This window comes from Mus caroli, chromosome 9 (assembly GCF_900094665.2).
Source record: "Mus caroli chromosome 9, CAROLI_EIJ_v1.1, whole genome shotgun sequence".
In the NCBI taxonomy this organism is placed as follows: domain Eukaryota; kingdom Metazoa; phylum Chordata; class Mammalia; order Rodentia; family Muridae; genus Mus; species Mus caroli.
This window is the reverse complement of record NC_034578.1, coordinates 45036660-45063340: the sequence shown is the minus strand read 5'-3', so window position 1 is coordinate 45063340 and position 26681 is coordinate 45036660. Positions and strand designations below refer to the sequence as shown.

Sequence of the window (26681 nt, the reverse complement as noted above, 5' to 3'; positions counted from 1 at the left end):
ATCCCTCTGTCCACCAGCTCTCGGAGCTTACCAAACGTTCGCCACTTTGAAAGTACTGTCCTTAACACCTTATAACTTCCAACAGTCACATTTTTATCAGCGTGGTCATGACATTGTCCTTCGGGCCCAAGGACCATATTTTCTAGGAAAATAAGCTTCTTCAAAATTCACAGTCCTTCTGCCAAGCAGGCGAATGCAAGCTACATCATCTGTGGTGGACGCCAGCATTTAGGAGGGAATAATTTTCCTTCTTCTGTTCAAGTAAATCTTTCCCCAACACTTCTAAAGCTGATTGCTGCCAATCTAGTGGAGCAAACACAGCCATTTAGAGGAAAAAGGCATTTGTAACCAGAAGATACTTAGAGCATTTAAAAGAGGGCGGACTCTTTTCCTGTTATTATTTTCTGCCAGCTTGTGGCCCTTTTGTCCCACCTCTATCCCCAACTCTTTTGGTTTTGAGGAGGGAGGTGTATATTCATGTGTGTTTCATTGCATAGCATAATGAAAGTATGCTGAGATAACATGCTGTCTATACGCACAGACATATGCCTGCAAATGTATGTGTGTATACCTACTGTATGTGTGCATAGATGGTGTGTATATGTACGACACATGCAGCTTTTGGACATGGCGAGAAAGAGGAAAGAGGAAAGAGAAACTCTCCCTTTGAGCTCATTTCCTTTCATCGCTGTCCAGACATGAAAGGAGGCAGTGCAGACATCTGCTAAGCTCCATCCTGGCCCCGGTGCTCATTCTCCGTATCGTATGCACCAGGCATTGCTGCTTTTACCGCTTGCAACTCAAGCATGGGAAAGGGGGGGGGGAGAGAAATAAAATAAAACACTTCCTCCAAAGAGCATAGCCGCGGGAATCGCAGGACTAAGAGCAAATAATGATTTCCTTCTCCACGTTTTAAGTAAATACTGCTGCACAATGAGCTATCGGGCAGGACAGGTGCAAAATAATAGACTCCTTGTCTGGCCTCCTCAGCCCCCATGGGACCACTGCTAACTGCATCGGGTACTCAATTTTCTTTTGTTATTTAAAAACGTGTTTGTGGATTCCTGTGGGGGTGGGCAAGGAGGGGGCGAGCCCTGATCTAGAATCACCAAGAGGATTTATATTTTTGCTTTATTAATGGAAAGCTACCTGCCGGTGCCAGGGTTTGTCTTCCCGGGGAGGCTTTTAATGCATCTATCCAATGCAGTGGGGCTTGGGAGGGAAAAGCCATTCCACTCAGCATCCTGAACTGGTCAGCAGTCACTAGGACCGGCTTCCCCAGGCCTCAGTTTCTCACTCAATGCCAAGGAGAGTGGTTATGTTTCTCACCTGTCTCAGGGTGTTTGTTCATGGTAAAATTATCTTAATCTCACGATGGCCTCGGAACACCACAGCTCATCAAGAGGGTAAAGGTGCAGAGGAGGGAGCAACACCGAAGAGGTTCCACTTCAGAAAGGTTCTATTCAATTGGGTAATTAATCCTTTCTCATTCTCCATTTTTAGAGCAGTTCATCCCTTCAGATAAAATCAGACACAATTGCAGGAGCATCCGGCTGGAGGGGACCCCAGAAACAAACTCATTCAGAGCCTGGCCTCCAGACTGAGTATCTCTGTGGCTGTGATGATGGACTTGGGTCTTCATCTCCTGTATTCCTCACAAGCACCAGTCATTGTCAAAGGAGAAGAGAGAACCTGTAGCTTTGAGCAATGATTTCTGAAGATACTGCATTATCGTGGTCATTACAAATTTTATAGACCATCTCGAACTTGGGTACCTCCTATCCTCCAACAAAATAATAGTGAGTTGTGTTTTTAAAGGTTTATTGTATTTTTAGCTGTGAGGATATGTGTGCGGGTGTGTCCATACAAGCGCAGGTGTCTGTAGAGTCCAGAAAAAGGTGTTGTGTGCCCTGGAGTTGAATTGGCAGTTGGTATGTCTAACATTGGTACCAGGAGTCAAACATGGAGTCTCTTGCGAAAGCAGTCTGTGCTCTAAAAGGACGAGCCATCCCTCCAGCCTACCAGACCGATCCTTGCCATCTGCAGTGGAACACACAAGAATGCTCCCCCATTCCACATACAGCTTCTTCTCTGAGACTGTTATCACAACACCGCAGGAACTGCCATGAAGCTAGAGTGTGCGAGAGGTTTCTATTGTGATGCAAGTCTGAAAAGAAACCATTCCTCTTTCTCTGGATCCTGGATCAGTAAGCTAAAACGAAGGCACTAGAGAAGTTTCTTCAGGTCTAAGGGGAGTACACTCTGCTTTGCCTCTAAGAGAGCCTCCCCTTGGAAGTCCCAGTTCTCCAGGGGCTGGGACTTCCACCACCTTCACCTCTAAGTTGCTTTTGCTGTGTGCTATGGCTGGGAGGCTCATGTCTGCTGTGGAGCTAGACCAGGAAGAGCCAGCACCCACAGCCGCTGAGGGCCAGCTACTCCCCCACATTGTCTTCCCTTGCTTTGTTAGGCCTTGGAGCAATGCTTTCTTGATGATCCCGGGGAAGATGATCCCACTATCTGGAAATCCAGATTTGTTATTTGTCATTTGGTTGCAAAACTTTGCTCAATTTTCCCTTCACTGCTCCACTTCCTGGCTTCTGTGGGAATGATGTATTAATTCATTAGCATTTATTAACAACTGCCCAATTTAGTTGAATAAATTACCAGAAACTGTGGCTTCTAGTTCTAAGGCCAGGGACACTTTGATGAAGAGAACACGGAAGGGTTCAAGGATATGTCCAGAGCTGAGGGCAGTGCCAGGAAAGGTCCCAGCAGTGGGTGTCCTGGTCAACGTCTCTGATTACCTGGGGCAGGAACAGGACAGTGACACTGCTGGGGATGGGGTGGCAGAGTCCACAGGACACCTGTCCATCTCTATGACAGACACACAGTTAGCTGAAGACAAACTGTCCACCTTACAGTTTGTGTATGAATACATCTTTTCCACCAGTTGGAGTCACGGGAGATTAGAATTTCAAGACAGAAAGGCATTAAGAATATTAAAATATCAGGAAGCTGAGACTTTAAAATTGACTTCTATTTTAGTTTATTGTATTTCATTTTAGATCCAATATCTTGTTATGTAGCTCAGGCTGACCTTGGATCCACTATGTGGCCCAGGTTGCCCTTAAATTTGCATTCTTTTTGCTTCAACCTTCAAAGTCATAGGTATGACCAGATGAGAGCTGTAACGTCCTACCTATGTATCAAATCATTATTTAACTGCCATAGTTTCCTAGTCCCAGAAAAGGCAGCGATGACAATTCATCAAATTATTCTGAGTACACCATGAATAGAAGCATGAAAGTACCAGCCCATTGGTGGTTCGCTAATGTTAGATACCGTCTTATACACTTAGGGCTTCTGTGATGTCGTCCTCCAAAAAGATGGCTTAACGGGATGGCTTAAAACAAGTGTCTCAGAGTTCTAGAAGCTTTAAGGTCAAGGTCAAGGTTCCCACATGGCTGGGTTCTGTTGCATGGTGTCTTCAGAGCCAACGGGCAGCTTGCCTCTCACTCTGGTCTCGTGTGGGAGAGATCAGAGGGAAGCCCATTGGTGTCTTTTCTTCCATGACCCAACTCTCATGAACTAATTACTTGTAAAGTCCTAATTTCAAATACCATTACATGGGGTGTTCAACTTCAGCATGTGAACCGGGGAGACAAAAACATTGAGCTGGAAGCAGATGCTCTTATTTGCTTCCCTCCACCTCTGCAGCTGATGGCCTCTCGGCCTGGAGATCTGTTCTCCAAGAGTGTTCCAGCATGATCCTTTCACAGAGCCCATCCTGATATTCCTAACATCATCTGCACCCCTGGAAGAGAGTCTTTAAAAAGGCCCTTAGCATTGAGGATAATTTAGGTGTTCCCTTCGACATATAAAAGAAAAACATTCAATATCTAATATGCAACAGAAGAAAAATAAAGTATTCAATAATCCAAATAAACATATACAGAAACAAATGCCAGGCTTGAATGCAATAAACAACCAAAAGTAAAAGGCTATTAAATTATACTCTACTTTGCAAAATGAAAAAGGCTTAAAAAATATGAACAGAGAGTCTTTCCAAGGCTGTGGGTCAGAGCAAGCCACCCACATGCTGCTTGCAGGGTTATAAAGAGGTAGAATCTCTCTGGTATGTACTGTCAGAATATGAAGCGCCAGACTCAGTGCAAAAAGATTAATTCAAAGAGCATAAACATTTAGTGTATGATGAAGTTAAGATTTCAAATTAACAAAGCACGGATGAATGATCAATGGGTGTAGCTGAGACAACTGAACAGCCACCCGATAAAATAGTCATTTGGATCCCTATCTCATCACTTATGCCAAAATGAACTCCAGGTGGGTCATAAACAGGACAAAGGCTTCGGTAAAGGCATGGGGGAAAAGCAGGGGCGGGGGGGGGGGCAATCTGTTATGATCTGAGAGCGAGGAAAGCCTTTTTTACAAAGATGACTTCATTTTTGTTTCCATAAATATATGATTTATTAGGTGCTAAACAGCCAGAAAAATATTATCATGTGAAATACAGCCCGAGCCGGTGAGAGCTGTGGCTGATACATCCGAGAGCAGATTCATCTGCCGACTTCATGTCTGTTCTGTGATCCCGTGATGCTTTGACAACACTTTCCACAGGGACAGCCATGCAGATGCAGGAGGACAAGGATCCCCTGGTCTTCAACAGATTGGACACTGGAGTAAGGAAATCTTTACTTCTCCTATTTCCTATTTTTGTTGGTTTTGCTTGTTTGTTTTTGCCTCTACATGGAAAACAGCAATATGGAAAAAGAACGTAAAACTCTGTCAAGTTTTCTTAGTTTTTAAAGAATCTAAGACCACACCTGGGTTTTTAATTTTGTTTTTAGAAAGAGCATACTGTGAATATATGGTATATTGCAGAATTCCTCCAGTTGCTTCTGGGGTAGTGTCCTGTCACTGGAACCTTTGTTACTGATGTAGCGAATGGACCGGTGGCCTCACTAACTGAGGTGGACTAAGAATTCACATTATTCCATGTCAAGTTCTAGACTACATGACTTTCCTACTGAATTTATGAAAACTCTTAGCTTTCAGAGCACGGTGGGTAGGTGAGAGAGAGCTTGTATTTAAAGAGTGCTTGCTCGTCAATAAAGAAGGAACAGCCAACCATACCTGAGAAATTGAGAAAGAATATGAGCAGTCCACAGGAAAGGATATACAAATGGCTTTCAGATGAGCAGAAAGGTCACTGAGCCCATTGCTAATGAAAGACATGTAGAATACAGAGAAAAAGACAGCATTCTTTATGTACCACATCTGAAGGGGGAGGAGATGCTGGTGATGAGGGTGGGGAAAGCCATACTTTCAAGGGTTGCTGGTGAGAACGTCTAAACTGGTGAGGTATGTACCAAGTGTGGCAGTTTGAATGTGATTGTCTCCCACAGTCTCCAGCATTTGTACAGTTGCTCCTCACTGATGGAACTGTTTTGGAGACGCGTGGCCTTTCTGGAGGAAGTGGTCACTATGGGCAAGCTTTGAGTGTTTAAAGGCTTGCTCTACTCTCGGTTCCCTAGCAACATATAAAACCAGGTGTAGTGGAGCATGCTTTCCTTGGCTACACAGTAAGTTAGAGGCCAGCCTGGGCATATGAGACCCTATTTTTAAAAACTCAGTTATATATGTAGGAGCTTATTTTAGATCATACTAATGATAGGGCACTAGTCTCTATGAACCTATATCAAGCAATACTGAAAATCAGTTGACAAACAAAAATCAACCAAAGAAACAAATATTAGCTATGAATCCAGCTCCTCAGCACCAGACACTGCAGAGCTGGGGAGAGAGAGGCAGGAGGGTCTGGCTGGCCATCGACTCTGCCTGAATCAGTGAGAGACTTGGTTCTTCCCAAAATAAGACAGGAACTAATTGAGGACAACACCCAACATTAATCTCCACACACACTTGTATACATATATGTTCATATATATCCCTAACATACAGTCATACAAAATGCACATGTACACATACATATACCCTACACAAAGACTCCAATTTGCATAGACTGTGTTTATTAGACTAAAATTTGTGAGGGAGAAAATTTTTAAATAAAATTCCCATTTTTTTTGTGCATTGAAATTGTCATAGGTGTTAAACAAGATAAGACTGTCCTTGGGTGAGGAAGTTAAGTGACAAGGACACAGAGATACCAGGTAGATATTCAGCATCTACATCTGGTCTCCCCCTTTGAATTTTATTCAGGTACAATTACTAAGGCATAAGGAAAGATGACTTCCTTATATCAAGATTTAGAGGCCCAATCTAAACAGCAAGCCATCATGGTTTGAGTAAATAAATTATGATATGTTCATAAAAGACAATCATGAAAGCATCAGAAATGAAGTTATGGAAGGACACTTATACACACAGTGAATAGTTTATGTTATATGGATAATTTAAAGCATAACCTAGAAGATGGGATGTTGTTATATCTGTAAGAAGGAAAACACAAGAAATGACGTATAACCAAGTAAGGAAATAGACCTAGGAAAGGACAAGAAGTATCTGAACAAAGATAGCTTCTTCCCAGATTCCCTCCTGAGTTCTTGTACATGAGTTCTTCAGGATGCTGGGTGCAATGATGTGTTCAAAATATCCTGGTTCCGATACTTACGAAGTATAGTCTAGCAGGGGAGATGCCGAATGAAGAAAGAGCAAAGATCCAATGAGAACAAATGGCAAGGGTTGGTTGGACGAAGCATCCCTGGAGAGCTGCTAAGAATGGGTCACACAGGACCTGGGCAGATGGAGCAGTGGATGGGATCTGTCATGGAAAGGAGGGGACCAAGTGGACACAGAGCAAGTGATGGGGAAGAAAGGAACTGATGGAAAAGGAGGCCAGGCACAGAGCACACAGCATAGCATACAAGGGCTACAGCAGAGAACTAAGATTTTATTCCCGACGTAGCAGTTTTGAGAGCTTGGCTGTTGCTGTATGTGCGTCTCACTGAAGGTAACAGGTTTGTCTTCTCTTTCATGTTAAGATTTCCACCATCTGTGGGGCCTGAAAGTTCACCATGCCACGTCTGTGAGTTGATTTCTGTCTTTTTGTTTTGTTTGGATTGAAAGAACTCTTGAAACTGTCTTTAAGCATTTCTGGAAAATTCTTAACCACTGTGGCTTCATACATTGTCTCGGCCTCATTCTTCTATCCATGTAAATCTTGAATTAAACAAAGAGCAGATCTGCTTCTTCACTCTCAGTCCCTCTTATGTGTCTTCCGTCAGGGGTAGAGCTCTCTAGATACTGAGTAAGCTTCTGGCTCACCAGCTCCTGTTTGCCGTTAAACCCATCAGCTCAGCCACAATCACTCTAGTTTTCATTTCTAGAAATCTCACTTATTTCCATCTCAAATACCTTAGGTTGTGCCTTTGTAAGCCCCCATGAAAATATTTTAAAATCTCTCTTTCCTTAGAGTAATCACATGCCTTCCATAATGCTTCTGTTAACTTAGTATGGAGCCGGTGGCTCCGCTCTTTTCTGTCTGCTGTTTTGAATGAATTCTCTTTACAAATTTTCACTTGTACCTTGGTATTTTCAACTGTGCTTTACTCGCTGCCTTTGGACATTATTTCTGAGACATCTCTGAAACCTAGAAGCATTTTCTGAACAGACGAACTGGGGGTTTAGTTTTGCCCACATGGACTTCCAGAGTTTGGCCATAGCGAACCAAATTCACAGCAATGAATTTATAGCATTTTCAGTTCCAAAAAATTTATCCCATACGTTAAATAGATGACCATTTTGTGCTTACAGTTTCTAGAGGAGAGATTATTTTCTGATGTCCTGATCTTCACAGAGCTAAGAACATGTTTTAAATTCCCGAGATGGCAATCCAACATCTGCTGCCCTTTGATATACCTTCCACCCTACCCCCGGCTTTCTATAGAAGATGGCTATCTTTTTGTTTTGTTTTTTAAGACAGGGTTTCTCTGGGTAGCTCTGGCTGTCCCAGAAATCATTCTGTAGATCAGGCTGGCCTTAAACTCAGAGATCTACCTGCCTCTGCCTTCAGAGAGCTAGGATTATAGGTGTGTGACACCCCTGCCTGGCTGAAGATGGCTATCTCATTACACACCTCCACCTTGAAACTGTTGGGGATTTGATTCTTGTTTTCATTCTCTCTGAGCCTGTGACTGGCTGACCCATCTCAGGAAACGATAAAGGGGCCAAACTCCCTATTTGACTATCTGGATTCTTAATTTCCCCTACCTTTTGATTTGATAGTTCCTTATCATATAATTGGTAATTCAATGCTTTTATATGAAAAAATTTAAAACACTATTAAGTTTTAGTTGTTGTCAGCACAAGTTTCTTCCAAACAACTGAGGCAGTTGTTCCCAACTCCCAAAGGCAGTTGGGAGCCACTGAAGGCATTAGGCAAAGAGCTGCATGATCCAATTTGCTTCTCTCTCTCTCTCTCTCTTTCTTAACTCTCTCTCTCAAAACAAAGTACAAAGCATAGAAAACATCTCATCATGGAAACTGTAGTATGTCACAGTGTGTCGCACAGTATATCCGTCTGTCTAACACTCGCGAATGTCCATTGCAATAAGTCATTAGTAGGGTTTGTGCTCTCTGGCTTCTGTGACATCATCAATACTGGAAGCTCACAGGAACTTCTCCCAGTTATCCTGTTGTTCCCTTGGGTTGTGGAGATACTGCAGCTTTGGAACAACAAGACTGATCCTTTTATCAGTCCCAACCATTTGCAGATCAGATAGGTTTGGAGTGGGTCAATTCGGAGATCTGGGCCTGGGTCATAGCTGAAGTGATCAGAGAACCGCCTCTCCCTTATGTGCACCACCAAGGCAAGCACTCCAGCACTGCTCCAGCTAGGTTATCACTCCTACTCCCATGCCCTCAGGGCCAGCCATCCACACCCATGCCTTCAGAGCCAGCTCCACTGTGCTGCCCAGTCTAGGTGTATGGCCCACTCTCCTGAGTACTACGGCCTGGGAGAGGTTGAGCTAGCTCTCCCACACTCTCGCCCCTGGGGCCAGCTCACCTGCACCCCCTCAGGGCCAGCTCAGGCAAAGGGTTCAGCTCTCCTGAGTGCTGCAGCTGGTGAGAGGCAGGACCAGCTCTTCCAACTGCTGAAGGTACCAGGGGCAAGTAGGGAAGGGTATCACCTCTACACCACACCACCTCATGGCAGAGAGGCAGGGCTAGCTCTTCTGTGCTCATGGTACTGGGGTCAGCTTTCCTGACTGCTGGAGGTTGGGAGGGTTTTGGAGGTTTTGGGATCGAGCATCACCTCTATGCCTGGGCCTACCCACAGCAGATAAGTGAGGGAGGGTCAGCTCTCCCATACTGGCTCACCTACACCCCACCAGTGTCGGCCCACTCTCCAGAGTGCTGTAGCAGGTGAGAGATGAGGCCAGCTCTCCAGGGTGCAATAGCAAGTGAGGGGGAAGAGCAGGGACAATTCTGCATAGCCCCTGGAGATCCACAGGGTCTCCAGTAGCTGCCCAACCAGGGACATCGCCATGTTCTCTAGTGGCAATATGAGCCATGGACACCAACCTCTGCCACTGTGTAGTCACAGACTCAGAGCTCACCATGGCTTCAGGTGGCAGGGCTGGCTACTCACAACGCTCTGCACCCTAGAGTCCCCAGTTCCATCTCTCTTCATAACGCTCGGGCTGCTCCACTTCTCCTTCTCTCCCACCTGACTGCCACATATTCACACCTTGTGGTAGCTCACACAATGCAGGCTAGCTACATGGCTGGTAGGGCCCTGGGTGACATCCTCTGTCCTGACATCTGCTGTCCGTGCTGCATGGCACGGTGGCAAGCAGGTGTCTACAGCTCACCTGTGCTGTGTGTAGGAGGGCAGATCTCTGGTGCACAGGTCTCTGTCTGTCTTCCTCCTCCTGCATTGCACTGTCTAGATTTAATTAAATGTAAATTTTTATGAGACCTAGGCATAAACTATCTTTGGCCACCAAGCCAGGCACCAGGCTAGCATGAACAAAGGATGCTATATACTCTGCTCCTGACTGATATAAGGACAACATCAACACCAATGGGTCTCTTTGCCCATTGCCAGGGGTGCTTTTCTTCCCCCCTCACTCCCCCCATTGTTGTTGAGATAAGACTTTGTTATGTAGCTCTGGCTGGCTTAGATCTAACCAAATATACCAGGCTCGCCTTGAACTTGTGATGATCTCTAGCCTCTGCCTTCTGAGCACAGGGATTAGAGACATGGGCTACCACACCTGGTGGTTTCTCATTTTTTAAAGAGTCTGTAATATGGATACGTGATGGATGAGGCAGAAGTGAAGTCGGGGATTGAGATGAATGACGGCTATCTGGTCAGTAGGTGGCCCCACTCCTTGTGATGGAGGTGAATGGAGCTGTGTTTTCTAGATTAGATAAAGGGAACTGAGATGATTGTATACGGGAGGAGGAGGGGAGTCATCCAGGGTGACCCCCACTTTTTGTCTTAAACCTTCACATGAATGCTGTTGCCATGGGGAGAGGTGCCACATTCATGAGACACAGTGCTGGATTGGTCCGGGATGATGTGTGTGTCTGTGTGTGTGTCTGTGTGTGTGTAGAATTTAGAGCTCAAGCATAATTTTTGCAATCCTTGAGGTTTATCTAAGATATCCAGTTATTACCACTAATAAAGACCATTTCACATGGTAAGATTAAGATAAACTTTCCCCACATCTTCACTGTTAGGCACGTGTTTGGTCTTATCTTAAAATTTTAAAATTTATTTCATGAGTATGGTTGTTTCTCCTGCATATATGTCTGTGTATCACCAGTGTGCTTAGTGTCCAGACATCAAAAGAGGGTATCAGAGTCCCTGGGACCAGAGTTTAAAAGGATTATGAGCTGCTGTGTGGGAGCTGGGGATTGAACCCATGTCCTCTGGAGATGCAGTTGGTACTTCTAACTGCCGAGTCATCTCTCCAGCCCCATTACATTTCCCTTTTTTATAGAAAAAAAGTTATTTAAAAATAAAGGTGGTGCACAAAGGTGCTTGCCTTACAAACCTGACCCCCAGAACCCATGTAAAGGGGAAAAAAAAGAGAACCAACTCCTATCAAGTTGTCCTCTGATCTACACATGTGCCCACATGGACACACACACACAGACACATCACACACACAGACACATCACATACACATACATAGGCACCTCTCTCTCTCTCTCTCTCTCTCTCTTTCTCTCACACACACAGAGGCACATCTTTCTCTCACACACACATACACACATACACACAAGCACATCACATACACACAAGCATATCACATACATATAGGCACATCACACTTATACAGGCATATCACACACAGATACACACACACACTCCTGCACACACAGAAGTACATCCACATATGCACACACACACACAGGCACACCACACACTAAGGCACATCTCTCTCTCTGCCCCCACTCTCTCTCACACACACAAAAGCACATCACATACACACAAGCATATCACATACATACAAGCCCATCACACTTATACAGGCATATCACACACATACACACACAGACACACACACATATACACACACTGCCTCCCCCCAGAGGTACATCACACATACTAAGACACATATCTCTGTCTCTGTCTCTCTCTCTGTCTCTCTCTCTCTCTCTCACACACACACACATACACACACACCAATCACAACAATAATAAATTAAACATAGTAAAATGAATCTTCTGCATGCCGTATAAAGGACAAGTTCTTTTACTTTGGGACTATTGCTCAGTGGAGAGTAATTTCCTACCTTATGTGAGGCTTGGACTTCATCCCTAACGTGGCTAAAAATACATCTTTTGGAAGTAGAACCTGATGACTTCCATATGAGGCTTGCTGCCTTTGTCTTGTGTGTATCTGTGTGTTTACACTGTGAACCATTTCTGATGCATATGTCTTCAGCTCACCCTCCTGTCTGTCACATTGCCCTGCACACAGTCAATGCTAGAGAAAGGCCGAGGAAATGAAATGGTGTTTGGGAGGAGGACGCTCAAGAAGATCAGACTTTCTGGGAGGACGTTGTGACCACTGACATCTTCCCCACTCAAACCATGGTATACAAAGCTTGCTCTTCCTTCCTAAACTCTGTGTGTTAGTCAGCTGCCTTCCACTGGAGGGAAATGCCTAATGCTGAAAACTTACGAAGTAAAAAGAGTCCTAGTTGGCTCATTATCAAAGGATCAAGCAAGCATCCCTGTCGTTTGACCTCTGAGTGCTACAGGCAGGAACTATTTTAGTTTGGATCTAGAATATTCTTTAAGAGTTGATGTGTCAAAGACTTGATCCCCAGCTAGGGGCAGTATTGGGGGTGGGATGGTTCTGGGAACCTTAGGAGGCTGAGTTCCCTTGGGTGAAGAAGGTTATCCAAGAGTATGTCTTTTAAAGCTACTGGGAGACTTTAGTTAGTCTCCTCCACTGCCGTCTCACTCTTCCACCTCTTTACCATCTTCTTCTCTTTCTCCTTCCTCCTTCTCTTCTCTGATCTCTCCTCCTCTCCACCAGGATGTAAGTAAGCATCGTTGTCCTTCTTCCTATATTCCTCCTCAAAACTCTCAGCCTCAGTCCAGAGTCAAGTGACTGTGTCCTGAACTCATGAGCCTAGACAAGCCCTTCTAAGATGTTTGGGTTGGGTATTTACTCTGGTGGCAGAAAGCCAGTGCAGCAGTCGTGGTTGGAAGTATGCATAGAAGCGGATTGTAACCCAGCACACGGAGGGAAAAAAATGAACGGGGTTCTGTTTGTTCCGTTTGTAACACCCGGGAGAACTCAAGCGGCCACACAGGCTTGCCTCATAACCCCCAGTCACCTAATAACCCCATTGCCCAACAGTGCCACCCAAAGGTGTATTTTTACATATGGGGCTGAGGGGGTACCCTCATGCAAACCACAGCACCCAGAGAGGTTGGAGGCAAGCACAGTGAGCATAGCGGGGGGGGGCGGGGGGAGGGTTGGGGGGGGAACCTAATGTCTCAGTCAGGCTGCAGCAGTACCAACCATAATGTGCTTGTTTGCCTCCAGGCTTTGTGACAGTGCAGATGGTCTGGAGACCTCCCCCTGCTCAGGACCCCCAGACACAGCACGGACCTGCCTTCCCCCGTAATGAGTCTCCTCTCTCTCCCACAAGAACAGACTGTAATGATGATATTTCACTCAGCAAATTCTGGAAGAGAATAGAGGTTGGTTGCCTCTTGTTTTATTATCTTAACTGCTGCATAAGTCTAAACCTTCTTAGAAGCCCCTGCGTGTAAAGCCTGAGATGGAGCTGCCTCTACGGAGCCACTAGGCTCCTCTCGTGTTAATTATGTACACACTGGTGTCATTCTCAAGGCCAGACCATGGGAAGGCCATATAATATAGGCAGGTATTTAAAAGTCAAATGCACCCCCGTCTCTCAATGGGGTAGTAAGCAAGATGTACAACGCAGATCAGAAAAATGACAAACACGCCCCAAGTTCCATAACTCCCTCCGCCTCTTCTTCCCTTTCTGGAGTTTCTCTGTCCAGCTGCAACCTCAGCAGCGAACAGACAGAGACTTCTCAGAGTTCCTGCAGGGAACTGCCGGGTACCAACTCTGCTCCAATGATCTTCCCTTTGGCAGGTTCTCAGAGGGCCTGTGCCAACACTGCAGGCTATCTGGGGAGAACACCCAGCTGGCCACCCCGAGGAACACTGCCACAGAGACACAAAGCCAGGCCCGAGCAAGCTGAGGACAGCTGTTGCAATGGCGCTTCGGGGAGTGGGGACTGACTTGTGCTCACTGTCAGCAAGGCACCGAACAGCATCTGCAACCCACAAAAAAGCCAGTGCCCAATGTAGGCAGACATGTGTGCTACTGCTTTCTGACTCCTTCATCGTCCTCCTAGGATATGGAAAATAGATAGCCAGTGCATGCTTTCTGCCTACAGCCATGTCCTCAAATCCTCCTGCCTATGGCTTTGTTCCCTGGTCGTCAGGCCACTTGAGAGCTGGCACTCCCTGCATGCCTAAGAGGGGCAGCAAGGAGCATGGAGATTGGTTTTCAGGTAATTGATGTTCAAGCCAAATTTTCTACATTCTGAGACCTTCCTAGCAAACAGCACTGGGGCCCAGAGCATGGCTGAGGAAGGAATGGGGATGCTGGTGCTGCCAGAGCCCTGGTTCTGCTGTGTCTTGACCTAGGAGTGGGTACCAAAACCCCACCTGCATTCATTCGCTGCTCCCCTAGGAGAAGCTATCCAGCAATCCCACAGCTCGGCTGAAAGCAGCAGGAGAAATGTCAAATACTTCATTAAAAGCAGCAAGAGACTTCATTGTAAGCCCACGGCTCTTGCCCATCAAAGATCAGACCCGGGGATCCAAATCAGCACTGGTTTCAATCAGAGACCAGAGACTTGAGAGGGGTCTTCGGTGTGCATCCTTTCTAGGTGCAGCAGGAAGCCCCACTCTGGTTTCTTCTGTTTCAATCTTATTTTTATACCTTATAGAGCCCTTCAGGAACTGCTGCTGGACACACACACACACACACACACACACCCTCATTATGCTGAGGCAGGGGTACACAGTCAAGCACTTCAAAAGCTAAGCTAGGCACAGACTTGAGGTTTCAGGTTTATAGAATTCCAGGAAATGTTTGTTGTCTCTTCGCCTGAGAAAGGTTAGTGTTTGGAAACAACTTTTATCTGGCCAGAGAAGAGAGAGAGAGAGAGAGAGAGAGAGAGAGAGAGAGAGAGAGAGAGAGAGAGAGAGAGAGAGAGAGACTTGGCTGAGGGAAGCGATAGAGAAGAGGGGAATTGTTAATTTCAATTGATTTTCTGATAAGGTTTCATATCCTGAAGTGTGCTTCAAATCTGAAAAGTGACATCTGCAGAGATGCCCGTCAGTGTCTGAATCCTCCTGAATGTAATTAGATCTGAGACAAGATAGAAGACTCGCTACGGTGGCCCTTAGGGAGGAAATGGTCTTTGAAAAGAATTATGTTAATCAGGCTAGCCTTCTTCTTGCATCTGCTCCGCTGTTATTCTGGGTAAAATTAATAGGTCTAAGGAAGGGAGCCGATCATAATGACAATCTGGTCTTCACAGCAGGAGGTTTTATAAAGGAGCTGAACTGTGCCTTGTTGAGAACACTTAAAGTAATTAGTTACAGGGCTACTCACTTTCTTTCCTTTTTAATAATAATAATGGTTATTAATGTTTACAAATTAAAGAGTCTTACTCCAGATGAAAGGAGTGCTGAAATGGAGAACTCTGGTGCAGGAGCCCTGGTACCTTCTGCCTCCCGCTGAGGGGCTCAGCATGTTCCCTCAGTAACCCCTAGTCCACAGGATCACACTGCTCCCCTCCCAGTGCCCCTTCCCAGGGCACCTGGAGCTTGCAAAGGTGGAAGGGGGGGCAGTAGAGTTCAGGGCGGAGGCAGAGATCTCCAGCCTTCATTTGCCTCCTACCTAGCACAAAGTAGATGTTCAGTAAGTGCTGATATTTGCTGGTTAGACTGTAGAGAGAGCAAGAGAGAAATGATAGGGTTTTGTTTGTTTGTTTGTTTAGGATGTAAGAGGCTGGAGACATGACCCCATGTAACCATGTAAGAGCACTTGCTGTTCTTCCAGAGGACCCTAGCTCAGATTCAGGCACCCATATCCTGGGAAGCTTACAACTGCCTGTAACTCCAGGTCCAAGTCCAACTCTTTCTCCTGGCTTCTCTGGGCACAGACACACACATGGTAGACACATACACACAGACAAATAAATGAAAGCAATAAATCTGTTTCTTATAAAGGAAGTGAGACTTAAAAGGAAAGAACATAAGGAAGAAAGACTCAGTGGAGAGGTGGGTGTGGAGAAGAAGGGCAGGAAGACAGGAAAAGCTTCCTCGTGGCTTCACTGAAAGACGTGACTTCAAAGCAGGTTCAGGCTTTGTGCCTGTTTGTACAGGTTTGTGTCCCAGTCTCTTCTCCATCAGTCTATAAACCAGGGGTGGGCATCCTGTAGCCAGCAGCTAAGTTCTGCCTACTCTGTCTGCTTGCATGAAAGAGTTTTGTTGTCTGTAACGGCTTCTCCACCACTCTCTGTTTTGAGTAGCAGTGGCACTCCAAGCCTAGAGCTGTAGAAGGCAGGTGGTCTGTGACAGAGAGAGCCTGCTAGCATCTGCTGCCACCTCCTAAGATGAGTGTGGGCTAGGATCCTTGAATAGCGAGTTAGGAAACATCTCAGAAAGGGGTGGGGGTGGGGCAAAGGACGGAAGAGCCACGGGACAGGCGAGGCCGCTGAAAATCAGGGTCTTCTGCACATGGCAGGCAGGCTGCCTCCAGGACTTTTCTGCAGCTCTGACTGCCTGCACAAGACCATGCCAGGCAGTATTCATGGAAGGTTCACAAGAAGTCACTCCATAGCTGAGGAAACCACCGGTGGTTGTTGATGGTTACTGGGCATAGGGAGAACAGAATTACACTTTAGGGGAAGGTGGTTTTCTCATGACGCTATTCCCATACTGTCATACACATAGAGCACATAGAAGTAACATTAATTGGACTCACTGGGTTTAAAGACACGTACACATGCACACACACACACACACACACACACACACACACACACACACACACACAGAGCCAGACAGCCATTCAGCCATTCAACCAGACAGCCAGACACAGAGAGACAGAGAGAAAGCAGGCAGTTGAGTGGGAGGTGTAGTGGGGAGCCGAGAAATGGAGAGGAGTGGAGGGTAGCTATGATCAAGATCCAATTTAAATGGTTACAAAATCTTCAAATAATAAAAGAAAACGATCCTTGAGTGAAACCAACATTCCCAAACAGAGCTTGCCATCTGCACAATGTCCCAAGACCTTTAGTGAAGAAAAAGCACACACTGGGGGACAGATGTGGGATAGGACAGGAGGCAGGTGAGACAGAACAGAGAAAATGTGTCCACCCCATAAACACAGGGCGGGGAGCGGGGATCAAGGAGCAAGATAGAGGCCTGCTTGTCTTCTGACAACTTCTTGTGGTATAAGATCTGAATCCGAACCGAGAGCTTCCTTCTGTGACTGGTCATCTTACCCATTGTTTAACTCAGACCCAGTCTTCTCACCTGGGCTTGGAGAGATCACTTTATAGTCTTGATGTGTTGGGTAAGCAAAGCATATCAAAGTTCTTTGAGAACCACACAGACTTACTCCAACAGTCCATGGTCATTACAATAGCCATTATCCATCACCTCAGGGCTCTAGGCTGCTGTGTGGATGTGTGGATGTGTAGAAGCCAGGCTCCTGAGATCTGCCCCCAGAAGCAGGACACATGCCTTGAAGGCATTTTTGGTGAAGCTGGGTGTGTCAAGGCCACAAGCCTGAATTCTGTGTGCCCAACGAGCTTTCATAAAACCACAAGAATTCCTTTTTTTTTTTTTTTTTTTTGTTTTGTTTTGTTTTGTTTTTTTTTTTGCTTAGAAGTCTGATGGTCAGCGAGAACTCTTCCGATCTAGATATACTAGTCTGAGTTGGTCTGGCCCAGAGACAATGTGTCTCTTCATGTTTCTTAAATGAACAATTTCCCCCAAAGCGTGTGCTCTTCAGTGATAGGCGTATCTAGCATCTGCAAGCATCACAACTATAAATAGCCCATTTGCCACAGTGAGAAACAAGAAAGTACTCTCCTTGTAATCCTTGAGGCCAAGACAAATCAGCCACATGGCCAAAATCAACCCTGATGGATTCAGAAGCATATTCCTGCACAGAGATCAGTTGATGAGATTATTTGTTGAAAAATTATCTCCCATTGACCAGAGCATTCAATCTAAGCAGTGTCTGGCATAGACCCAAGCGACTGGATCCAGTTGCTTAAATATGTTGCCATTTTGATGCGTGCTCATGGATGCACCCTGGGGTTTCAGTATGGGGGCTGGGCTATCGATCCTCTTGCCTACCTCACACCAAGTTACCCTTGACCACATATTTTCTGTGTTCCTATCTGTGAACTACACACTCGAGCAAAGAAGGCCGCAGTGTTTCTCCAATAACTCAAATGCACTGATCAATTTTATAGAAAGGTTTCAACTACGTAAGAAGAAATTAGGGCCTTTGGGAGAAATAGGGGCTTAATAAAGACAGAGTAAGATTGAAGGAGGTGATAACAAGGAGGCGAAAGGAATCCAGGACCAATGTCAGATCTCAGCAAGAGCGGAGGTCACCTTAAAGAAGAATGACAGCCATGGGCAGGGGGTCCAATTAATTAATTACACCTTAATTGAAAAAAGCTGCCTCTGTTCTCTCGATGTCCTCACTGTCCTCTAGAACTACAGGGAGTGCCGTGGCATCTGGGGAAGGGAAGGGAAGGGACAGAGCCAGTTTCTCTGTCCCCCTCTCTCTTCCTTCTGATCCAAAAGAGGTAATGAAAAGGTTACCATGGGATCAACGACTTCATACATATGCAGAAGAAAGACAAATCAACCTGAAATCCAAAAAAAAAAAATTTTAAAATATAAATAGACTTGTTTGTTTCAAGGATTTGCAGTGAATGCTTGACTCAGTCTGAAGATTAATCAGTGATGGGTAATTATACTCACGCGCATGCGTACACACATATTCACATTACAAAGATAACCCTAGTTCCCTCTAAGCAGCAAAAATGCAAAAACAGTGTGAGTTTTCTGATTCAAACAGAGGTAAAGTCACCTGAAGCTCCACCCTGGGCTCCAGAGTTCTTTTCATACCCACTGCCAGGCTCCAGCCCAGGATGGTTAGGACAGGCATCACTGAGATCTAGAAACAGCCACATCTTCCTCTTGCTCCTCCTCTTCTTCTTCCTCCTGTTCCTCCTCCTCCTCTTTCTCCTGCTCCTCCTCCTCATTCCTCCCTGTCTCCTCTTCTCTATTTGTCTCTTCAGCATTTTCCCTGAAATTCGAAATTTTCTTACCAAAAAAGAGTCAGTCTTCAATGCAGACACTCATGGACTTTTATTCCCATGCAAGCTCTACCATACACAATGAGCTGAGGACACTCAAGCTCTGACCCCAGGGACTCAGCCTTGAACAACATCTGGATGCAGTGGCTCACCCTTGTAAATCCTGTGCTTAGGAAGTGGAGGCAGGAGGATTGCTATGAGTTGAGGTCTGCCTGAAGTACACAGAGAGACCAAGACCAGCCTGAGATACATAACAAAACTAAATGAAATGACCACTACCTACAACAACAAAAGACAGAGAACAGCTTTTCTCAACTGGGAATAATTTTGATGTCCCAGGATCATTTGATAGCGTCTGGAGACATTGCTAATGGTCTTAGATTGGGTGAAAGGCTACCAGAATCTATTGGGCACAGGCTAAGGAAACTCTTCTACAACACATAAGAAAGCTCAATACATAGAACTAAAATGTTCATGATGAGGTTGATTGAGAAACTCTAAAAAACTTGGCCTAGGAGAAAAATCAAATTACAAACACATTAATGGGTGAGTCCCTTCCAGCTCTTAATAAAGGGTCCTGTATGTACTAAGGTTCTTGAGCTGAGACAAACTACACACCTTACTTCTCTCTCAACTCTGGGTCTTCCAACTCACTTGTCTCTCAGCTTTGGTGCAACCTTTGAGTTACAGAAAGGAAGCATATGTTCCCTAATGTGCTATTCCTGAAGGCAGGCATCTTGATATTTGATCGTCCTTTTAACCCGCTCACCCCAGTAATCTTTATCTGAAATAACTAGATTATCAATAAAAAAGGAGAATAAATCCACATTCAGCATTAAGAACTAGAAAGACCACACACTGGATATTCCACGACAGTGGTTTTGCTGAGTGGCCACAGGCGTGTGCCAGCTTCCTTCTGTCACTAATGTCTCTCGTTCTCCATCTGGGAGCCATATTCCCACTCACAAGGCCTCCTGCTGGAGGAAAGAGATTGGAAATGGAGGCAAAGGGTTGCACCTGGGCTGTGCCCCTACCGGCTCTGTAGCCTTAGGCAGGTTTCTCTCTTGTACAGTGAGGGTAGTAATGAAGCTTTACTGGGAGTCGCTGACGGAGTGGTGCGTGCAAGGCACTAAGAACAGGGCTCTGCACACAGCAAGGGCTCAAATCCTATTAACCATCATCCCAGACAACTATCACCGTGAGCAAGCGGCCACTAGCTTGGGGGAGTCACGAAACATCTCATTAAGTGCCAGAGGTTTGTTTGCAGAGCAACAGTGAGAAGCTGTACTTAGCAAAGGGGACCTCGGAGCACCTTTCACCACTGTTAAGCCAAGGCTTTCAACCTCAGCATTATTCGCATCTAGGGTCAGATAACCTTTGTGCTTGAATGGGAATGTCTTTAGCATAGAGAATGCAAAGCATGCTGTCCCAGACTTCTATTCTGTAGAATAGAAGTTAAGTGCCCCCTCTATTCCAAACACTCAGACATTGCCGTGTGTCCTCTGGGGTGCAAACTTAATTTAAGAATTAGTGTCTTAAATAATAAGAAAATTTACTTAGTTATAATAATCATTTATAAGGATTTGCCCTCTGGTCACCTGAAACTTTCCTTTCCACTGAATACAAGGGCAACTTTGCGTGTGTTGAATGGAAACAAAGATGCTTCGAAAATAAACTCATTCTGTAAATTCAAGATTTTTTTCTCACTTGACCACCCAGTCACTCCCACTAAAGCAGTCCACACAGGTATCGTGAGGTCCATAGGTTGCAAATGTTGTTGAGAACACATTTCTTCCCAAGAATGAATGGAAATCTTTTGATTAATGCACATATTCCACCCAATTAGAATGTTAATATAAATACGACTTTGGGAAGCTAACAATATAAATATGGATTAATCAGCAATCACACGTTTCTATCAGGCTTTCAGTCAACAGGTCTTGACTTGGGGCCTCATCGCCCACAGTCACTAATGAGATGGCTGTAAGCCAGCCATGCACTGTCTCACAGTCTCTATTCCCCTGTCTAGAAAATGTAGTTAGGGGCTGGTGAGATGGCTCAGTGGGTAAGAGCACCCAACTGCTCTTCTGAAGGTCCGGAGTTCAAATCCCAGCAACCATATGGTGGCTCACAACCATCTGTAACGAGATCTGACTCACTCTTCTGGAGTGTCTGAAGACAGCTACAGTGTACTTACATATAATAAATAAATAAATAAATAAATAAATAAATCTTTAAGCCGGGGTGGTGGTGGCACACGCCTTTGATCCCAGCACTTGGGAGGCAGACGCAGGTGGATTTCTGAGTTCGAGGCCAGCCTGGTCTACAGAGTGAGTTCCAGGATAGCCAGGGCTACACAGAGAAACCCTGTCTCGAAAAACTGAAGAAAAAAAAGAAAGAAAATGTAGTTAGTGATGGACACTAACGTTAGAGACTTCTTAAGTAAATGAGAAGTTAGCTCAGTGAGAGGCACAAATGAAATATCCACTAAATATTATCTACTATTGTTAAAGAGAAAACTGAGTAAACTAGAATGTTAAAACAAGACTAACATGGGTCTGGAGAGAGGGCTCATCAGTTATGAGCACTCTTGCAGAGGACTAGAGTGTGGGTCCCAGCACCCACAGCACCCACATGGTGGGTCCATAACTCCAGCCTCAGGGGATTTGGTGCCCTCTTCTGGCCATTGTGAACACCACACACATGCAGAAAAAGTATTCCTAACTATAAAATAAAATCTTAAACAAACACGTCCCACATGGTCCAAGATGAGTATTCCTTCCTTTGAAGTTTTAATTTGGGTGCTATTTAACAAAAACTTGAGTGGTCAGTTGAATGGGGTCTCTCTCAAATTCATGTCCACCAAGAAACACTCAGAATGAGGGGGCCAGTGAGATGGCTCAGAGCGTAAAGGCGCTTGCTGTCAAACTTGACAAGCTGAGAATCAGCCCTAAACCTACATGGTGGAAGGAGAGAACCAACTAGTGTTTGCTGTCCTCTGATCTCCACAAATGTGCTATTTGTTCATTAGTTAGTCAGTTTGTTTATTTGATGTGTATGAGTCTACTCACACAAAATAGATAGATGAGAGAGAGAGAGAGAGAGAGAGAGAGAGAGAGAGAGAGAGAGAGAGAGAGATGTAGTTTTAGTTTTGTTTTGTTTAGAATTGCTGAGAATGAAAAGCCTCAGTCAGAGACAGGACTTCTGCCTGGACTAGAGTGGGTGGTCTCTAGGTCCAGTGACTGGCTTCTTGAGAGGAGATCACATGACACACAGGAGTGAAGGGTGTGGGGCAGGGGGAGGTAGAAATCTGAGTGAATGGGCTACAAACCTGGGGACACAAGGCTTACTGGCAAGTATTAGCAGTCTGAGGGAAGGAGGCATTCTTTGAAGTGTACTTCCTGAGAGGGTAGGGCTTTGCCAAGACCTTGAGTTTAGACTGCCAGCCTTCAGGACTAGAAGATAATAATGTAAAAGTCACAAAGTATACAGTACCCTGTTACAACATCCCGAAGATACTAATATGCCAGCTTCCCCTCTCTCTCAAACTCTAATTGGTGAGTATCACTGCTTATTGATTTGTATAAAAAAAATAAGGAGTTGTAGAAAAACTCCTTATAGGTGTTTTACTTCTTTATGTCTTTATTGATTGTTTGGTTGATACAAGGTCTTGCTATGGAGAGCAGGCTGGCCTCAAACTCTTACACATCGCTTGCCTCTGTCTCCCAAGTGTAGCACTGTGCCTGGCCCTTGTAGGTGTTTTAAATCATCTGCTATTTACAACAGAGTCAGACTCACTTCTGAGTTTTTTAGCTCTATTAATGAACTCAAGGACATAGTCAGTCACTCACAACAAGGCCTGGTCTCCTTCCTGAACAGAACACATGGGTTAATTCACAGACCTCTTTCCATCCTACTTCCTCTGCCTTCTTATGCCACATGGCCCCAGAGCAAAGTCTGGTGGTCACACCCTCCCTCCTTCTCATCACGGACAACATCAGGCAACCCTCGTACGATATACGTCTTCTTTATTACTATCTGTCGTCTTTACTCAGATCAATAGGTCCTCATCACTCACTGGCCAGTTGATTCCGCCAAGTATTTGGCCTGTGGAAGATATCACTATAAACACCAATGGCTCTTGCCATTGTCCCACTAAATCTAAAATAATAATAATAATAATTAAAAAACTCCCAGAATTCTGGGCTTATAAAGAACCGAAACAAACTTCTACCTTCTGCTCACCACTGACAAACTACCCTAGACCTAGTGGGGTGGAATGTAACACTTTAGTTTAACAGTCTCTGTGAGTCTGGGCCACTGAGCAGGTATATGGTGCAACATGACTTGGTTTTCATTGAAAGGCTCTGGTGTTGGGATGACATGGCCGAGAGCTCTGCCTGCAGCCTGGAATCAACAGGCTGACATACATGGTGGCCAGTCTCAGGTGGCACTGTCAATCCACCCACCTGGCCTTTCTATGTGCTTTGGGTTCCTCTCTGCATGGTTACTGCACTGTAAGAGGGAGTGGCCCCCAAACACGCCTTTCAAGAGATGCAGGTAGATGCTGCTGACCTTTCCTGACCTCTGTTTCCCTGTTTGCTTTCTCTTGGTTACTGCTTGATGGCAATGCTACAAAGTCACCTTGTATTGAAGAATGGCATGTGGTGTCAGCTAAGAGAACCGCACTGCCCTCATGTCTGGAAAACAGAATCTAGTAAAGTATTCCACGAGACTCTGAATAAGACATCCCTGAGCTGAGGAAACTCCTAAGAAGGGGGTCTTCCAACCAGGACACAGTCTCAACTCTGCGTCGGCCATGTATCTCACCCTGTCCTCTCCATGTGACTTTTCCACAGAGAATTTTTATACACCCATGGCTTGCGCTCTGAATGTGCAAGGACGGATGTGGTACTGCAGGTAGCTTTTTATCAAAAGACCAAGACTAGACATCTCCGTAGAAAGCTCAAAGCAAACGTAATTATTCTTAAGCTCTTCCATGCAGGTGCACATAGGAAAGATAGATTCTACTATGGAAGACCATTAAGTTCCAGAGCCTTGTTGTTGGGTCTAGGAGACATTTTCGTTTAGCAAAATCTTAAGATGACACAACTATAGCCATGGATCAAGGAGTCAATGAATCCACCACCATATATTTCTACAACCTGGTGCACTGTCAGGTCAGCTCTACACTGGGTACATACTGCTCAGTCCAGGGTGATTGTGGATAAGCTCTGAGTGCTAATCTTTCTCATTGTTTACACAGCTACGATGCTGGTCCACATAAAACCCCTAAATTAAGTCCAAGACACCAGCTGAGGCTATTCTGAGAGGCTGCTGTCAGAACAAGAAAGAATGGTGGAGAGAATCATGGGAAATGAGTTCCCAGGAGCTGTAAATAGCGGGAATACAGCACACTCATCTCTTTCACCGTTCAATGGGAGCAAGCAGAAGTGATCATCTGCAAAATCCCGTAATGTCCTGTCAAAACACAACTGACTTAATAACAAAACAAAACATTCCATCAGAGAGCCATCCCTGCTGGGAAGGACCAGGGCACAGCAGTTATTGTCTATAATAGCCATCTGGCAATTATCATACATTGTCTCATACCTTGCTTTGTATCTCGTATGTATTTGAATACTGATGGATTGGTCTCCCATGCACAGGGAGACTCTGTGGCAGGTATGATGGTCTCTCTGAAGTTTTGCATACTTCAGATGTGCATCTCACTATCCTAGCTTCCTAAGTGTTTATTTATTTTCTGGACTGTCACTCATAAGTACAACGCCAAGCTTCTACCTCTCTTTTCCTTAACCCCTTGAATATATTCCATGCCTACCCCTCCAATATAAATGAAACTGACTTCTCAAGACCAAACCCAATGCCATGTTCACCAAGGCACTCTCCCAGATTTCTCCGAGAGCATGCACGTCACACCCATCTCTGCCTTTCCAGACATTCCTGTCACACTTCCCATCTCCCCCACCCTTTGATCGGGGCTGTCATCTCTTTTTTATTTAACAGTGTATGTCTGTGTTGAGTTTTCTATCTGGCTCAGAGTTCCTGGGATGGCAGAGACCGGCCTTTTTATTGTCTCCTCCCTAGTCTGTGTACAAAGTAGGCTCAGCTGTTTGGAAAGAAGAAGCTCCCGGTAGATAATCCTTTCCTCTTGTCCACTCTCCTTTTGATGAAGAAGAGACTTTGGGGGAAAGTGTAGCTGGCGTTGAAGCTCCATTCGGAAGCATGGCATGAGGTGAACTGGCTGGAGAACTGAATCTGAGTCTTCCAGGAGGCACATGCTGACCTCTGCACAGACCAGTGTATCTGTGCCCTTGAAACAATTATGAGAGCAAGGGAGGGCAGTGACAGGCTACTTCCTTTAAGAAATGAACCCCTAAACAGCTGTCATTCTAAAGACCTTTCCGAGAGCCCCAGCTAGCAGATAAGAGCTATGATGGCCCGCCCCTATACATTCCGTAAGGAGACAGGGAAGTTTGAAACAGGCGATGATTCGATGATTCGCCCAGGAGCCCAAGGAACTAAGCACCCAAGCCTCTGCCGGTGCTACCGGTGCTACCGCTACCGCCATCACCCCACACCTCTCTCCTGAGCACACCTCCTAGCAGGCATGAGCGAGTGTGTGAACGAGTGTGATCCAGTAGGCCTGTAAAGACTGATTAAAACTTCAGTGACATGAAGGGTTGGAATGTTGCAGTTTCTGAGCCAAATTATATGTGCCCTTGGGCAATCCTTAGATTACTAAATAGCCATCCATCCCTTGCCCCCATATGTGTTGAAACTACCACACTGCCGGACAGGTAAAGACTTCTGGAATGTATTAACATAACAAAATCCTGATTTCCCACCAAGCAAAGATCTAGGAGTGTTGTGAGATCACACCTAAGGCCTACAGCAGAGCTCTCTACCTTGTGTCATCACAGATGTACTTGAAAAGGGTCTTGATAGACAGCTCTTTGTTCTGTCAATATAAAATGTTCAATGCTACCTCCCTGGAACACATACTTGGAAGGCCTAAGTCTGTGTCTCTGGACCATCAATGCTCATATTTGGCTCCAGAATAAGCCATGTTTTTTTTTTGTTTGTTCGTTTGTTGTTGTTTTATTTCTTTGAGGTGAGAGCTGTTTTGTCAGCACTAGCAACCTCCAAACAAGGCACCTATTGCAAACTTTGAAGGATCTGAAACCCTAGGGTCCAGTGGAAGTCGAAACAGAAGTTGTTTTAACCCAAACTAAAGGGGGTTCAGGTGGGCCAGACCCCTCACTGGGACACTCGGCTTTAAGCCTTTCCTTGTGTCTTTTCTTGCCAAGGGCTTTGGGTTTTGTTTTGTTTTGTTTTTATTTGTTTTTTGTTCTTTTGTTTTCCATAAAGGGCTAAGCAGTAAAATATTTAGGCTTTCCAGGCTATTTGATTTCTGTTAGAATTGTCCATCTTTGTCATTAAAGCATAAAAGAAGTCATATTTCAAGTAAGCATGGCTGTTCTAATAAAAACTTTTATTTATAAAAAGTGATGGAAGACTGGCTTTGGCTTGTGACCCTTGATCCCAGGCAATCTGTTTCTTAGCCTTGTTCCGTTCCTATGGCCGCACTCTGACTTCCATAACACAATCCACTTCAATTGCTTTGTCCCTTCCCGCTCCATCTACATTCTACACATTTGTTTTAAAGTTTTGAATTTTTCCCATGAAAATTTCATAGATTGTTCTAACCTATACAACTCCAGAGAGCATCTTCTCTAGCCCTATG

The 26681-nt window shown here is 45.1% G+C and overlaps 1 long non-coding RNA gene and 1 other non-coding gene across 3 annotated transcripts in view; both read right to left on the bottom strand.

Annotated features, from left to right (window-relative positions):
- The window catches only part of LOC115031963, a 101610-nt gene that overhangs the window by 65128 nt on the left and 9801 nt on the right, over positions 1 to 26681 (bottom strand). The gene's annotated exons all lie outside the window — the stretch shown is intronic.
- Positions 9953 to 10095, bottom strand: LOC115032028. The gene has a single exon (XR_003837676.1). It is a non-coding gene; the product is annotated as a small nucleolar RNA SNORA48 (small nucleolar RNA).